General features: G+C 43.9%; 1 long non-coding RNA gene across 3 annotated transcripts; it reads right to left on the bottom strand.

Annotated features, from left to right (window-relative positions):
* Positions 1-1175: 1175 nt before the first annotated feature.
* Positions 1176-6490, bottom strand: LOC125551356. Of its 3 annotated transcripts, none has more exons than XR_007302464.1 (5): positions 6155-6490; positions 5599-5673; positions 3390-4000; positions 3129-3253; positions 1176-1470 (listed from the first exon to the last, which is right to left on the bottom strand). It is a non-coding gene; the product is annotated as an uncharacterized LOC125551356 (long non-coding RNA). The 3 variants fall into 3 exon arrangements; XR_007302463.1 differs by having other exon boundaries at positions 3390-3981; positions 6155-6489; XR_007302462.1 differs by lacking the exon at positions 3390-4000 and having other exon boundaries at positions 6155-6486.
* Between the last annotated feature and the right edge of the window lie 10397 nt (positions 6491-16887).

The raw sequence follows: 16887 nt of genomic DNA, 5'->3' as shown, positions 1-16887 counted from the left end.
CCTAGGCCTTGTTTCAACACATTGCAATACCGTTTTCGCTCACTTTTATTATTAGTTACCATGCTGTTTTTATAATTTCAGATTATACAAACCTATATCTATCATCCCTATTGCACTTGTATCACCATCGCTTCACCGAACTAGTGCACCTATACAATTTACCATTGTATTAGGTGTGTAGGGTACACAAGAGACTCTTTGTTATTTGGTTGCAGAGTTGTTTGAGAGAGACCATCTTCATCCTACGCCTCTCACGGATTGATAAACCTTAGGTCATCCACTTGGAGGCCCAACAACGTCTCCAAGAAGAAGGTTGTGTAGTAGACATCAAAAAACAATTTCAATTTTTGATAATGGTCTTGAACTTAATCATTTATGTATGTCATAGCTCTGCAAAACCTGCATAGACTTTAAAACAACATATGCCCTGGCGACTTAACATCAAAAGCCAGGGCGGGTAACAACCCAAACATAATATAGTCTTATGCAATTATAAAAAAGACTAGCATTAAGGCCATTCAAGCCTAAACATATTGGCGACTTAAAGTCAAAAGCCAGGGCTGGTTATCAAACCTCGCATATTCATTCAATCAATTTAAAAACATACCTCGAAAATAGACTCAAATTGCCGGCTTACATCACCACATCCAGTGACGATAATAATCCAATGATCTCGAAGCGCACGATGCCAAAGGCGCAATCCAAAGTATACTGGCGACACTACACCACATCACTCAAAGCAACGTCAAACAATCCGTCGGCATAGGTCACCTAAGACGACACATTTAGTGTCCGCAAAGACCTTTCGCGATAGAAAGGAGTTGTCGCCTATAGTCCTGCCGGGAAAGGTCTTTTCTGACAGATAAATCTATGCCAACAAAAAGTATGACACCGTTTGTGAGATCTACACCGACAGACTACTATGTGCCGACAGTTCATCTGCCAGTGTGCTATACCGAAAGATTGTGCGACATCCATTATTACGCCGACAGCTTGTCTATCTATGCGCTATGCCGACAGTTTGTGCGACATCAAATACTTATACCGACACATTTGCTCCTAGTGTTCTACATTTTAGCACAAATGCAGATGCACAATATTTTTTATATAAAATACATTCATAATATTAAATTCATGTACAATATGCAACACATACAAACAATTGAACTCTTCTATTCATCACAAGATATCATTGATCAATGCATTAATTTTAATATCTATATAAGATTCAATAGTTTTCTTCACTCAAGTTAGCTACAACCATTATGGAAATACACAAGTCGGATATACAAGAGAGGCATGTTACAAACATAATGGCCAAAGTTCAAAAGAGACCAAGGGACCGAATCTTCAATCGCCAAGCCAAATCAACTTCCATATGAACAAAATGTGTCATCCATATTATCAAGAAAAGCAATCACAAGAACATCTTCGGTCAACTAGTGGACTTGCTACTTTCTACCATTTTCCCTACAATAGAACGCATATGTTTCAGCAATCTTTGAAACAATACAATGTATTCAAATGCATGAGTTGCCTTTGAGTCCAAAGGTCTAAGAAATAGAAGATGTACAAGAAAAGTAAACTGACACTTGATTGCCTCACCTCTCTAATAAAAATTATGCATATAATTGCGGTTCATGCATTCTATAGTTATAAAGCAAAGATTCAAGTTACAAAAGGTAACATTATTAAAATATAAACCAAAGTCAGCATAGCACCTAGCATATCAGAAATGGCTTACTATAAAAATGCATGAAATCGCTGATGAGCACTCAGGTTGTTCTAAGCCATTAGGAGTAAGGTCCTTACTGTAATTTGAGAGATTGCATTCGAAGCTACTCAATCAGCAAAACGCTACAACACCTATGTTTACCTACAAAAGGAGACGGGTGTAATCCTAATATGTGGACTGAACTAAATATGGTTCCCAGAAAAATAATGGTCAAGTTTTGTTTTTTTGTGGCTGATCTTTAAAAGAGAGCAAGCTTCAGTTTAGCTGTTAGGAATTGCAGACTGACGGACAATTGTACCACTCACCGTGTTTGAACAAATATGCAAGCAAACATTCAGTTTAGCTTGCATACTAAATCACACATTTCTGCTAGCTTCCATGATCAAGTCTCTGAACTTGATACTATTTGCATATAAACATAGAAACCAAACATTCTATGTTCTGCTATAACCCAGATTTATTATCACCTTATCGTGCCCTTAATTCTAATCTATTTCTGATAGAAATTAGATAATCTAGTAGCCTGATGCATCATCCATTTATAATGACATTACAAACTGCACTGTATGTGTTTAGTTATGAAGCATGAAACCAGACAAGAAAAATACAAAGATTGCCCAAAAGAAAAATAATAGTGTTAGTTCAAACTGAGGACCATTTTCCCCATTCTGAACCTTTGTCTTATTTAATCTAGTGTTTAGTTCAAACCGAAGATCACATGAAGATTCTAAGCAAAAGAACAACTTATTTATAAAACCCTCCATTAATTTAATCTAGTTTAGTTTCAACCGAGCAGCAACTTGATCATGGTTTAGTATTTGTTTATCCTGGACCGAACTAGTAGATTTGATGAACAATGGCTGAATAAGAAAACTACTACTACAAGTCCAGTCCCTAGAACCAACAGATATTAAGCATCGATCCCATGGTCTGCAAGGGTCAAAGTAAAGAGCAATTTCTACTGTACCAGATTCAGATTAGACTGTTTACTCAATAAATAAACCTGAAATTTAATCTATAAGCAAACAACATCGATATTATTCAATAAAAACCTCAAGAGGAACAACCCGCAAAAAAGATGCATTCAGTTTGATATATCAATGTAAACAGGACAAATAACGCTTAAACAATGAAAACAAAAGCAAGAAAGAATGATTGATGTTGTTGTGGCTTGCATGTGACTCCATTTTCGGTTGCGACAATGACTAGAACATCTTAGCCAAAGAGGGATCACAAGTCCAGAACAAAATAAGATAACTGCATTTACGCACAATTCCTAGTTCCTTACCAAACAACAACAAGATAGTCAGGCCTCTTGCATCGGACCATAAACTGGCCAGAATTAATGCGATGATACAGAAAATGCAGAGGGAGGAGAGTTGTTGTTTATTACCACCATTGTTTGTTCTGCTGTTGTAGTTGATCAAAAGGGCGACTTGGTTGATTCCTAATCTCGATACTGATCCAGTTCCAACCGACCTCCTGCCTGGAGCTGGACTAGAGGGATTCCAACTCTACCTACGAACCAGGCATATTAATTGGCAACATATATTTGAAAAAAACATGTATCTATCTAATTCGCAGCGAGGAAATCAATCAACTAAAAGAGAGTCATGTCCTGAATATTAATTAAGAAACAGTATAACTAACTGACCTACGAGCCCTCACAACCACCCTCGCGCAGGTTACGTCGGATTAGTGTTTGACCGTCCTGATTTAACGATCGGGGGTTGCGGGCCACGTGACTGGGCTGCTGCTCCTCAAGTCTATTTTGCTGGCCTCTCATTCAATGGGCCCTGGCACAGAGCTTTCACGGCCTGTTAGTAGTGAAGCTTCCTTCATTCGTTCGGCCTACAACAGCATATCGATGGTGATGGACTCCCTCTATGCGATCGCGGCGCCCCTCGCTCTCCCTCCACTGCCCCTCCCCGTAATCCACTCTTCCCAAGCAACCTCTCTCCTCTAGCAAGCTAGGCTTAATCCTAGATGTGCCAAAGCCACAACCATTCCCTCCTGTGCAGTCCGCACTCTTTTTTGACTTCGACAATCAGGATCCTTGCGCAAGGGGAGAGCTGTCCGTGCTCATCCAATAGCTGATATGATCGTTAGTGTTGCATGTTGCTTGGCATTTTCAGGGATATATCTCACAACTATCTATCAGGATCCATATTCAGTTTTGTATCTGACTTCCCCGATCTGACATTGTTTTTCCAAATTTTGCAACACATCCTTTAAACCTTGAATATCTGCATTTGTCATGTTAATCTGTCAAGCAACAACATGAGTGGATCAATCCCCTATGAGCCTAGCTTTTTAATTATATCATTCGTACAACATCACAAATCCTTTCATGGAGGCAATATGACATAAGTAAAAATTTCATCAAATTTCAGGGAACTTTTCATGTTGATATGGTGAACCAACTGAAGAAACTCTGTATGATTGCACCCTGAAAATGAATATTATAGGGTCTAAGTTTTATTTATGAATGATAAGTTAATTTCAGTTAGTTTTTCCAAATTCAGTCCTACCATAGTTCAATCTTTATAATTTTAATTTTTAGGAGTTTCTAACTTTCTGTTATGTGTGTCAACCACTGATCGCAATGTTTGGATAATTTTCTCGACATATTTCTCATTTGTGTTGGTCTACAAATTATGCGAATTATATTGGCGCCTTTATGAATAAAGGAATAAACAGAAATATAACCTGCGTACATTTTACAAGAATGATATATCAATACTGCTATGATGTATTAACCATTTATATAATAGGAATCGTGTAATAATCGATGGCTGATTTGTATGAAAAAACCACACTTTAATATAAGAAGGGGTGAAATGGTAGATCTTAAACAGTTTGCAATGATTGCGGTAACATCACAATTTCAGTCCTCAACACGCTGAATGTTCATACCAATTAGTATTGACATGCATATCTTACACATAATATACTCTGGTAAAGAAAAAGGAACATATATACAACCACCAATGCTAATTGTATTTCTACCCCCAAAAAAAGTTATAATTGTATTTCCATTTTTTTTTCGTTAATATATATGTATCCATACATTGTGTATTGTGTTATACTACAGGATAGTGGTTGATGACATCACCCATTTGAATTCTTCGTTGTCTTGTCACACCATGCTGCTTTGCAGGTAGCTTGCTTCATCACCCATTTATGATTTGATTTTGATCCTATGCTCCTCTCCAGATAATGGAGCATATAGTTTCCTAGGTGTTTTGTTGTAGTCTTTTTTCCATGTTGGAAGTTTATGAACATGTTAACTATTCAAGTTTTCAATTGCTTATCTACGCACAAATTTACTTTCTATGCTGGAGTCAGAGACATTTCTCATATATCATATTTTTATCTTTTTCTCATCAAAATGCATTGGCGCTGTAACGCGCACCATCATGTTCTAGTTGGTAACGAAGATCCAACCAACAGAATGGTGGCATGCCAGGATGCCAAAAACTGTTAGTTCAACAAGGAGAATATATCAAGGGAAAATCTAAAAATAAGAAACAAGGCTTGCCGCTGGCCTATCCACAAAGTATCTCGGATAGATATATGATAGCACCTAGCATTCTTGCTGGAATAATATTCACATGTATGTGCTTGCAAACTAAACAATACATTTTCTGCTAGCTGCCATGATTAAGGCCCAGGATTTGATACTATTTGCATAATCAGGGTGCTGCTATACAAATATAAATATAGAAACCTACTCAATGTTCTTCCATAACCCAGATTTACTATCACCATATTGTGCCCTTACTTATTACCATTTTTGATAGAACCTAGGTATTATGACAGTCTAATGCATCCAATGTTTATAATGACATTACAAATTGTACCATTAAGCGGCTTAGGAGGACTATCCTCTGTTCCTGTAACAGAACCGGCGTAAAATCTTGACTTGCCTCCACCACCTACATATGAAGATTGACTAATTGTTAGTACATTACTGACAAATGCTTCTCTTGGATAGACGCGTCACTACATGTGTACATAATTAGGACATACAAATCAGATTTGTTACTTCATAGACCCATACATAATCAGATTTAGCTACAAGGCTTTGAATGCTGGCATCCATGCAATAAGAAATAAATAAATGAAAAATAAAATATGCCACTCACAAAGGGAAACATAATTACAATTCTAACAGTAGAATGACACGCATCCCTCTCCTTTGTAATGCCTCGGCCAGGAAATTGTTACATGCAACAAATTTGTGGATGATGCACGCACAAGAACAACCATATATTTATTTACCTACTGGAAGAGGCCAACCGATTCATGGCTGATCTGTTCAGTTACCTGCACATACTAGAAAACCACTGACACAGCTTACCTAGACCAGATCTGGAGGTGGGGCAAGGAAGGGGCGATGAGAAACCACTCACATACCAGAAGCTTACATCTTGAATTCTGTAGGCGGGGCGGAGCGAAGGAAATCAGATGAAACAGAGGTCGCACGTGGAGACAAATCAGCAGTGGATCCTCAGCGGCGGTTGACGGCGCTGCTGCTCCTCGGCGTGGCGGACGGAGCTGCTGCTCCCGGGCGGATGGTGCCCTGCGGGGAGGGAGGCCAGGGTCGGAGATGATGTGGCACGAGGGGACCAGAGGACGGGCGGCGGCACGCAGATCAGGGGCGGTGGCGCAGTTGAGTTAGGTTTAGGTCGGGGGCAACGGTGCAATCGGGTAGAGAGAGGGGGAGGGGGATTGGGGAGTGGACGGGTGTGTTTTTTCTTTTCTTTTGCTGGTGTGGTCCCACCCGCGTGTTTTCCACCGCGTGCGCATGGCTCTCTTTCCACGCCTTATTTTTCGGGTGTGGGTGGAAGGAAACTACCCGACACTTTTTCTGTTCCTATGAATCGCCGACACACAAACAATCAGTAAATGGTAAATGTCGACAGAAATTATGTCGGTGCTCTGGTGGTGCTTCGGTGACAGATAATTTGTCAATGAGGTTATATAACACTGTCATACTATGTGTCGGTATAGTTTGGGACAGAAAAAGTGTCGGCGATGCTCACTTTTACCAACAGATGGATGTCGTTTTTGTGGTGTCATGGTGTAGTGCGACTTAACATCCAAAGCCAGGGCGGGTTATCAAACCTCGCATCTTCATATAAAAAGTACAAAGTATATCTGTGAATTTGTTTCACACTTCGAGCTTACATCACCATATCCAATGAAGTTGATAGCCCAAAGATTCATAGCACACAACACCAATTGTGCAATCAAAGTGCACTGGCGACTTAAAATCTATAGTCAAGGCGGTTTACCAAATCCAAAATATTCATACCATTATTGAAAGACATACTTGTAGATTAATACCATGGTAATGCCATGATAATTATAATCTGGGGCCAGTATCAACCCGGAGTCATGAAATATCCTCATTTTGATTGCTCAAGGCAAAATATCCTGGCGACTTAAAGTCTGCTATCAGGGCGGGTTATCAAACCCAAAGATGCTCAATGATGAGTCATATAATCAAGGCCATATGGCATGTGAAATCCGTTCATACTGCCGGCTTACAGCGCCATATGCAGTAAGTGTAATAGCCCAAAGACTTAGAGCGCAACGCCCTGTTCAATTTATTCATACTACTGACTTACAACGCCATACGCATCAAGGGTAACGTCCCAAAGACTTAGAGTGCAAAGCTCCAAGCGTATAATCAAATCATACTGATGACTTATCGTCCAAAGCCAGTCTGGGTTATCAAAAACTCCCGATAGATTGTAATGTGAATTATAAGGATCAAGAGGACGTGGCATGAATCAATTTCAAACCATATATCAATATGGTACAAACGATGAACCTCAAAAAGTGTTGAAAATAATAACAAATTAGAAAAAACAAGGCTTTCATAGTCTGCCAAGCCTCAATATCAAGTGCTATTCAAGGGCCGCACAACCACAGAGTTAATCCTTTATTCAAACCTGTAAGCTGGGCCTCACATGACCAATTGTCGTTTTAACTTTAACAAGTTCATGGTCTTTATAAGATTGACTGTCAAGAGTACGGTGAGTCATTCCAGGATTACCTGGGCGGAGTGGCAGACATACAAAAGCAGGATAACCCGGATTTTTGGCGAATACACCTGGCGTCCAAGCTTATTACAAGATACAAACAAGGCTCTGTTTCATTAAACAAGAAGCCCCCAAGTAATTCTTCAATCCAGGCATATAAGCCGGACCAATAGGGTAGTCATAGCTATGCTCAATGAGCAGGAAGCCCCCCAAGTAATTTTTAACAAGCCATCAAGGCAGGTTACCTATGTTTGAACCGCACATTATAGCAAGTTCTCTTTGTAACAATTCAACTTGAGCAGAAACCCCCAAGTTATTTGCAATCAAGGCGTACAAACCGGATCACTAGGGTAGTCATAGCTATGCTCAATGAGCAGGAAGCCTCCAAGTGACCAATAATGAGATAAGCCCATAAGGCAGGATACCCATATTTGAACCGCGCATCATGACAGCAAGTTCTCTTTGGCAACCTTTTAATTTTTCCTGAGAACTCGAACTTGCGAGAGATGGATTCTTTTTTAGCCGGAATTTAAACCGGATATTCAGAGCTTCCAAGCTTTATGAGAGACAGATTTCCCTTGACCCGGATTTTAAACCGGAATCCTTTAGTTTAAGCCGGAAATTTTCTAACGGTTTTTAAATTTTCATCAATATGGTAGTAGCCTCCGGGACCGGTTATCTTTCCCTCCAATCGAGGTTCTTGAATTTGCTGAGACTGGCAAAATTTGTTAAGTCATGTCATCGTAGCCCCCGAGTCTCAAGACGACTCAAGGAGCTGGCTTGAGATTCCTCATACTTGACCGTGATATAAACCAGTATATAGTTAAACAGCGGAACATGGGAATTTATGGAAACCAGAAGCTTGAAGCGAATTGACAATCTTCGCAACACTTCCGGTATGAGTTATTTAATAAACTCCGTGACATGATGGTGACATTTGCAGTAGAAAACTTGTCCTACATCGATAGATGATCCGTCCGAACGATAGATGATCCATATATAGCGTCTGTGAATACCGTCAAATAATTTCAATGGCGATCGAGCCACAAAAAATAGGCCTTCAAAATTCCCTTTCTTGGTTGATTGGTGTAGACAAATACTTCTTCATCAGTTGCAGTTGTGTGCATCGACAAATCTGCCACCTTTGGCACCATGGGCAAAGATCAAATATTTCTCAAAATTCTTTCCAATCACTAGTTCAATACCCCCAAGCATGCAGGTCTGTCCAACTGACTGATGGATATATCCTTCAGGATCCGAGTGTTGATGCCATCATAGTAGGGCAAAATTTGTCCTCCAGTTCCTCACACAAGACACCCACAACTCCCAGCATAATGGCACACACCTTACACTCTTCAAATTTTGGAGTCCCAAATACCGACAGAACTACAGAAAGTTCAAACAGACTGTATGGAGTGCGTCGATAACAAACATGGAACCGGATCTTCTGACTGTATACTCTAAGAAAGGCAAACTTTGTTGACTCCATCTCTCCCAATCTCTGAATAATAGTCAATAGGCAACCACAAAGAAGGTCCTGAAACTGCCTGATGTTTTTCTCCAACATGTTTCTAATCAAACCATCCGTAGTATTTTGAGTAACATCCAACAACATGCTAACTCCTTTCTACTACTGCTGAGATCGCGGTCGCAAGCGGCAACACCAGCTGTAGAGATGGCGTTTGCAGTGACACATGGTAGAGATAGAAGCAAACTCCAGCAGGACCGGCTCGCAGTAGGAAAGGTCACCGGGCGGTCACGACGGCTCAACAGTAGCAGAGGCCGGGGCAAAGTGGCTCATAGTTTGGAATCGGCCGGTAGGGCGGCTCGGCAGAATGGCCTTGGCAGCGGTTGTGGACTCAGTAGGGACCGGGTCTTTCGTGAAGCCATGGTGGCAATTTTAGGTGGCTCGACGACGCGCGACAACGACGGTCGATCAAGGAGAGGTCGGGCAACTCGATGAGTTGGGGCCACTTGGCGAGGTGGCTGAAGCAAATAGACTCGGAAATGGGCGTGGCTGTTTCGGAACATGGCAGCGACGTCTCGGAGTGGCAAAGGAAAGTCTGAGCATGGGTGGCGAAGGCGAATCTGAGTGGGTACGGCTTGAGGCAGGGCGGCTCTCCGGCGGTGGCTCAATACGGAGAGGCAGCTTTGAGACGGCTCACACCATGATAGAGAAAATGGCCCGCTGGCATGGATGACTTCAGCAGAGGCTGGGGCGCTCCCCGCGGGCGTATTGAGGCAGCACTCGGATTCAGCAAGGCAGAGGCGGAGGCGGCTAACCAGCGATGTGGTTTTGCAGCTCAGCGGTGCCCCGGCGAGCCCGCGGTTGAGGGATTTCGGCGAGTGATTTGGCGTAGGCGACTCAGCGCAATGAAGGTGAGATTACAGCCATGGCGAAGAAAACCGCCAGCTTATTCAATAATGTTACACTGGAATCTCCCCTTGACATTTCTCCTGTCTTCACGTGATCAATACGAGTTGATCCATCCAAACTTGCTCTGATTAGAGCTCACGTACTAGGATTAGCTTGTAGTACTATTCAAAAGTCAAACGGATCTCATAAAACATGCAACTACTAGTACTCCTTCCGTTTCTTTTTAGTGTGCATATAAGGTTTCGTCAAAGTCAAGCTTTGTAAAGTTTGGCTAACTTTATAATAAAAAATATAAACATTGACAATATGAAATCAATATTATCAGATGCACCACAAAATGTATTTTCATACTATATAGTTTTAATATTGCAGATGTTCACATTTTTTATATAAATTTGGTCAAACTTTGTGTAGTTTGACTTTGACCAAATCTTATATGCGGAGCAAAAAGAAACGGAGGGAATACTTGGTTGTGATTTCCTTGATCGTAGCAGCAGTGATTCAATCCTCTCGGGAGTTAATCCTGTCACTATTTGTTGTTTTTTGTTTATTCAGTGGGTAGCCTTAACCAAGAATCCGACCAGGACAAATATGACTCGCTGAAGTAGACGTCGTCTCGGTTTGTACAGCGGTTGCTGCAGCAGATATTGATCAGTCTTTGGATTCGGCGAGTCACCGAGCCACGCATGGGGCGGCGCACATATACCCTAAAATCTCTTCATCTCTGTATCTATCAGCTCCAAAGTTTAGCCATAATTCTAAAAAAATTGCCAGCTCTCCGTGTGGTTGTCCGGTAGCTCATGCGATCGCTCCGTGCCGACTCTTTTTCATTCGATTCAATCGTGAATTTCTCGATTCTTGAGAGAGATCCCTTCAAGAACTCAACATCACCGTGCGTAAGCCCCATGGTGGGCGCCAACTATCGTAGAATTTTCACGGCAGGTGTCCTTCATGTCAGGACTTAATCATGAGGCCAACCCATCCATGTAGTAGCTTGAAGGGGTTGGTCGGAATCGAGAGACGCAAGGTTTTACCCAGGTTCGGTCCCTCACGGTGGAGGTAAAAGCCTACATCCTTCTTCATTGATATTGATGATGATGAACATGATTACAAGGGTGCTCTATCTCGAGAGCTATAGACTTGTTTGTCTAACCCTAATCTGTCCAACTCGTGGAACTTGTCCCTCTTGGGGTGCCCTGTCCCTCCTTATATAAGTTGGAGGGGCGGTTTACATGTGGAGTCCTAGTAGGACTAGGACTACTCTATTACAAGTGGAATACTAATATTGCTTCCTTTGCAAGAGAATATTCCTTATGCCTGAAACCGGCCCACCAAAACATGAGTCGGCCTTCCATGAGCCGCCTTCTGGGCCAGCGAGTCTTGTTGCTCCTCTGACCCGCCCTGTCGGGTCACCAATGAGCCGCCAACCTTAGGCGGGTCACTAGTCGGTCGCCGGATCAAGACAGGTCACAAGTGAGTCGCCATGTCCGGTCGGGTTACACCGCGGGGTATATCCCCGACACGCTGCCTCATGGCTTCCGCTCTTTGTGCAATGTGAATACCCCCTTGTCGAACCACAAAGGGCTCATGGCCCCATAGGTGACCATGTTCTCGGACAACACTACCAATAAGTTTGAGCTTTCCTTAGGCTTAGTTGGTATTTCTCACTAATCCTATGAACTTTGACGATGAAGGTGTTTATGCTAATTTGGATGGAGTTAATTACTTTCTTCGACTATAGGAGTGAATTTGGCTCAAGGTGGAGATTTTCAAATTGTGATCCAAATTATACCGTATTGGACTAGAGGTAGTACAAATGGTGTGGGCCTTTGCGTTGGTACCGCCACGTACGAGTACAACTTGTTTACTTGTTCTTTAAGGACTCTCATGTACTACCCTCGTATATACCCCATGTAGTTGCACCTAAAGATGGTTTGTCGTCTCGCCCTTGTAATATGTGATGCCCTAGTCCTAATCGTGCAATAATCATACACGCAAATGTGCACGATCAAGATCAAAAACTCACGGGAAGATATCACAACACAACTCTAGACACAAATTAAAGTCGTACAAACTTTATATTACAAGCCAGGGGCCTCGGGGGCTCGAATACATAAGCTCAAATACAAACGAGTCAGTGGAAGCAACAATATCTGATTACATACATAAGGTAAACAAGTCTGCCTTAAGAAGGCTAGCACAAACAATGACATGGATCGAAAAGACAAGGCCTCCTTCCTAGGAGCCTCCTAACTACCCCTGGTCATTGGCGGTCTCCACATAGTAGAAGACTCCACCGGGGTAGTAGTAATCGTCGGTGGTCGCATCTGGCTCCTGGGATCCGTCATCTGATCATAGCAATCAAATATGGGGGAAAAGAGGTAGCAAAGCAACCGCGAGTACTCATCCAAAGTACTCGCAAGACTTTCATCAGATCTATACTAAGTATGCATCAGTATCAAAAGAATGGGGCTATATCTTTGGACTGGATTGCAAAAATGCCAGGAGAGAAGGGAAAGCCTAACCTATATAATACTAGAATCTCGAAGCATCTTGCAACATTAGAATAGTGCAGATTAGTATATATAATGAAACAATTATTTGTAGTAACGCCCAGAGATCGTTTCTCGACTCCAGCAAGAAAGAAATCCCGGAGCCATCATATCCATTTATCATATCAAGCATCCACTTCTGGTTCTATAGATCAGGATACAACTCCGAGCGTCTGTTATCATGGACACAACTATTCGAATAGATTAACTTCCCTGCAGGGGTGAACAAATTTACCCAACACACTCGATTAACTCCAACCGAACACAGTTTCCTGGGTCATGCCCGGCCTCGGCTGATCAACACACCATAGTCCTACCTAGGCTCAACAGAGAGGCCAACACGCCGGTCTACATCCTTAGCACTCAAGGGTCTTGGGCCCATCGCCCTTTGCACTCATGCGCATTGCATGGACGGCCAGGATCTATCCTGGCTACCACTTTATACAAAGCAAGTGCTTACGTGGACCACACAGGTGTGTGCCACTCGCTGATGTTCGAAGAGATTTCGGAGAATCGTATGACGTCGAGTGCCCATACTTATTCCTACGTGGTGGTGAGTGCGAAAAGTCCATAGGCCTACTTGGATCGTAGATCCAAACCGTTAGTGTCTAGGGAGCATGCAGAGACGATCAGTGATCCACTATTTGTGGTCCCAATGCCCGGTCTCACGGACTTACGGCAAGAGCTAAGAATGCCCAGCTGTGCAGCATAGTTATCTCATGGGTTCCCTCCAGGTCAACCCGGCTGCACATCACTCACGGGTAGTCAACCCGACTCACAAGAGACTATCGGGAACTCAGATGCACCTCTACCAGAGTGTTACCGCGTGCCCGTCCAGTCCCGCAGAAACAGTAACTCTCGCGGGTACCCCTCGTGACTGACCCGTCTTTAACATGGTTCTGGGGGTAAGGTCAAAGTAAACATGTGTTCGCAACACCAAGGGGGTATCTGAGGAATCACCCTTGATGTAACCGTCAAGGTGAACTTGGAGGAATCTGTAACGCCCCGAGACCGTTGCGCCAGGTGTCTTCTAGTTATTCGATGTCGTTGTCATGTCATCTGCTTGCGTGTTGCATCTTATCATGTCATCATCCGCATTGCATCTACATGTTTTCGAAAACTTGCATCTGTCCCGGTCTCCTCGTTCCGTCCGTTGTCCGTTCTGAGCCCAGACACACTCGCACGTGCCCGCGGCATGTCCTAATTATTATTTTATAAGTGGCGGGAAATGTTCTCGGAATGGGATGAGAGTTGACGTGTGGTCTTGTTATAGTGTAGGTAGACTGCCTGCCAAGTTTCATCGCAATCGGAGTTCGTTTGACGCCCCAACGTTTAACTATAGCGACAGTATAGCCGGTCTAACGTCGGACGTTTTCGGTCTCCGGAAACAGTCGCCGGGCCTCCCTCTCTTCTCTTCTCTTAGCTCGAGACCATCTACACAGCCCACGACCTACCGCCAGGTCCAACCTAACCTCTCTCGTCAGCCCGCGGCCCTCCTCGCGCGCGCGTCCGAAAGTTGTCCCGGACCCGACCCGGACAGTCGCTACCGTTGTGCCCGGATCATCCCCATACATCTACAAAACGTCTCCGTTTTCTTATTTGAACTCCCTAGCTATTTTATCTGCGATCCTCCTTTTACGATCGAGGGTTCCGTTAGCCCCTAACCTAACCCACCAGCGTATATTATGGGCAACCCTAGGAATTAGGGATCCTGTCCCATCCAATCCATCCCCGCCGCCAGTCTCCTTGATTTCAGCGCCCAACCATCAAGCCGATCCAATCCATCCCCTCCTCGATCCACCCGACTGCCCGAACACCGCCCAGGTTCGCACAGCCGAGCCGCTCGCGCACAAGCCCGCGCACCCCTGCTCCGCTCGACCTGGATCGGGAGGAGCCAGATCCCGAGCTTCCCCGACGCCCCACCGTTCCTTCGTCTTCGCCAAACCCCGCCGCCTTTAGTGAACGTCGCCGGTGAACCCAGCAGGTCCCCTGCCTCGCACCCTTTTTCTCCCTTTCTTGGCTTTCCGATTCCTCTCACCTCACTAGCTCTCTCTTTCTCTCCCGCAGGTAACAGCACGCCCCACCGTCGTTCATCTGGCGCTCTGCCTCACCTCAGCCTGCTCCGGCCAGATCCGGGCCAGGCGCCCCGGATCCGAGCTCCACCGCCGCAGATCCAACCTCCAATCGCCTCCCCGACCAGACCCGCCATCCCATGTCGACGTTGACCGCTGGAACCGCCGCCGCTGTTTTCCCGTGCGAGAGGAGGACGATCCCCTCGCTCTCGTGCCTCCTCCGCTCGCACGCGCTTGGGCCTGCGTCGCCCGGTCCAGCCGGCCCCTTCTGCTCCCTGGGCCTCCTCCTATCGCTTGGGCCATGACCCAGATTTAAGCGGCCTGCCTTGGCCTCTCGAGCGACCGGGCCGAAGCCCAATGGGTGAGCTGCTCCCCAACGCCTCTCTGCTGGCCCAAGAATAGTTTCGTCCCAATGTATTTTTTTCCCTTGTCTGCGATTTTAGCAATTAAACCTGAGACTGCAGTTTTGCAGGAAACCCCCTGTTGTTCATGCATTTAATAACTCCCAAATCGTGCATCCAAATTAAACAAACTTAATATGAAAGTTGCTTAGAATTTTGTCTAGTTTCATAATATGCCACTTTCATCCATGTTTAAAATGATGTTTGGTTAAATTTTCTCCTATGCCATGTTAAAATGCTTTAATTCATAACTAAATAACCGTAGCTCCATTTTAAATAAACTTTATATGTAAATGGGGTAGAAGAATGCCTAGTTTAACATGGTGGCATCACTTTGCATGTTTAAAAACTCGAAAATTGTGTTTAGGGCAGAACAGTACCAAACCTAATATATGCATATGGGGATTTACCGGAATTGTTGTTCGTTGCCTCCGGCCACATTTAAATTTGCCTAGTTAGGTAGTTTTATTATGCTTCACCCTCTTGCCATGTTAATCAACATTTAATATTGTTGGGTACATAAACGAGAGAACTAAATAAGTCATGTGGTATTTTCTTCAATATGCAATTCCGTTGCATATTGAGCTCCACTTAAGTTGTAGTGTTGTTTGTTGCACTTTGCCATGCCATGCCATGTATCATTAAACCGGACATGCATCATACTTGGTTGTGCATCATGCCATGTCCATGTGTTGTTTGTTTACTATGTTGTGTGCTTCTTTCCGGTGTTGCTTCTTCGGGTTGGTTCCGATAACATCGCGTTCGTGAGGACCCGTTCGACTACGCCCGTTTGTCTTCTTCATGGACTCGTTCTTCTTCCTTGCGGGATTTCAGGAAAGATGACCATACCCTCGAAATCACTTCTATCTTTGCTTGCTAGTTGCTCGCTCTTTTTCTATGCCTATGCTGTGATACCTACCACTTGCTTATCATGCCTCCCATATTGTTAAGCCAAGCCTCTAACCCACCTTGTCCTAGAAAACCGTTGTTTGGCTATGTTACCGCTTTTCTCAGCCCCTCTTATAGCGTTGTTAGTTGCAGGTGAAGACTGGAGCTTGTTCCATGTTTGGAACATGGATATTTGTTGGGATATCACAATATCTCTTATTTAATTAATGCATCTATATACTTGGTAAAGGGTGGAAGGCTCGGTCTTATGCCTGGTGTTTTGTTCCACTCTTGTCGCCCTAGTTTCCGTCATATCGGTGTTATGTTCCCGGATTTTGCGTTCCTTACGCGGTATGGTTATAATGGGAACCCCTTGACAGTTCGCCTTGAATAAAACTCCTCCAGCAAGGCCCAACATTGGTTTTACCATTTGCCACCTAGCCTTTTCTTTCCCTTGAGTCGGACGGCTCAAGGGTCATCTTTATTTGAACCCCCCCGGGCCAGTGCTTCTCTAAGTGTTGGTCCAACTGAGCGATGTCCGAGGCTACCAGGGGCAACTCTGGGCTGGCTTACCTGACATCTTGCTCATCCGGTGTGCCCTGAGAACAAGATATGTGCAGCTCCTATCGGGATTTGTCGGCACATATGGGTGGTCTTGCTGGTCTTGTTTTACCATTGTCGAAATGTCTTGTAACCGGGATTCCGAGCCTGATCGGATCTTCCCGCTAGAAGGAATATCCTTCGTTGACCATGAGAGCTTGTGATGGGCTAAGTTGGGACACCCCTGCAGGGATTTGAACTTTCGAAAG

Source organism: Triticum urartu, chromosome 4 (assembly GCF_003073215.2).
Source record: "Triticum urartu cultivar G1812 chromosome 4, Tu2.1, whole genome shotgun sequence".
Lineage (NCBI taxonomy): Eukaryota > Viridiplantae > Streptophyta > Magnoliopsida > Poales > Poaceae > Triticum > Triticum urartu.
Note: the sequence above shows the minus strand (reverse complement) of the source record. Positions and strands in the feature narration are given on the sequence as shown.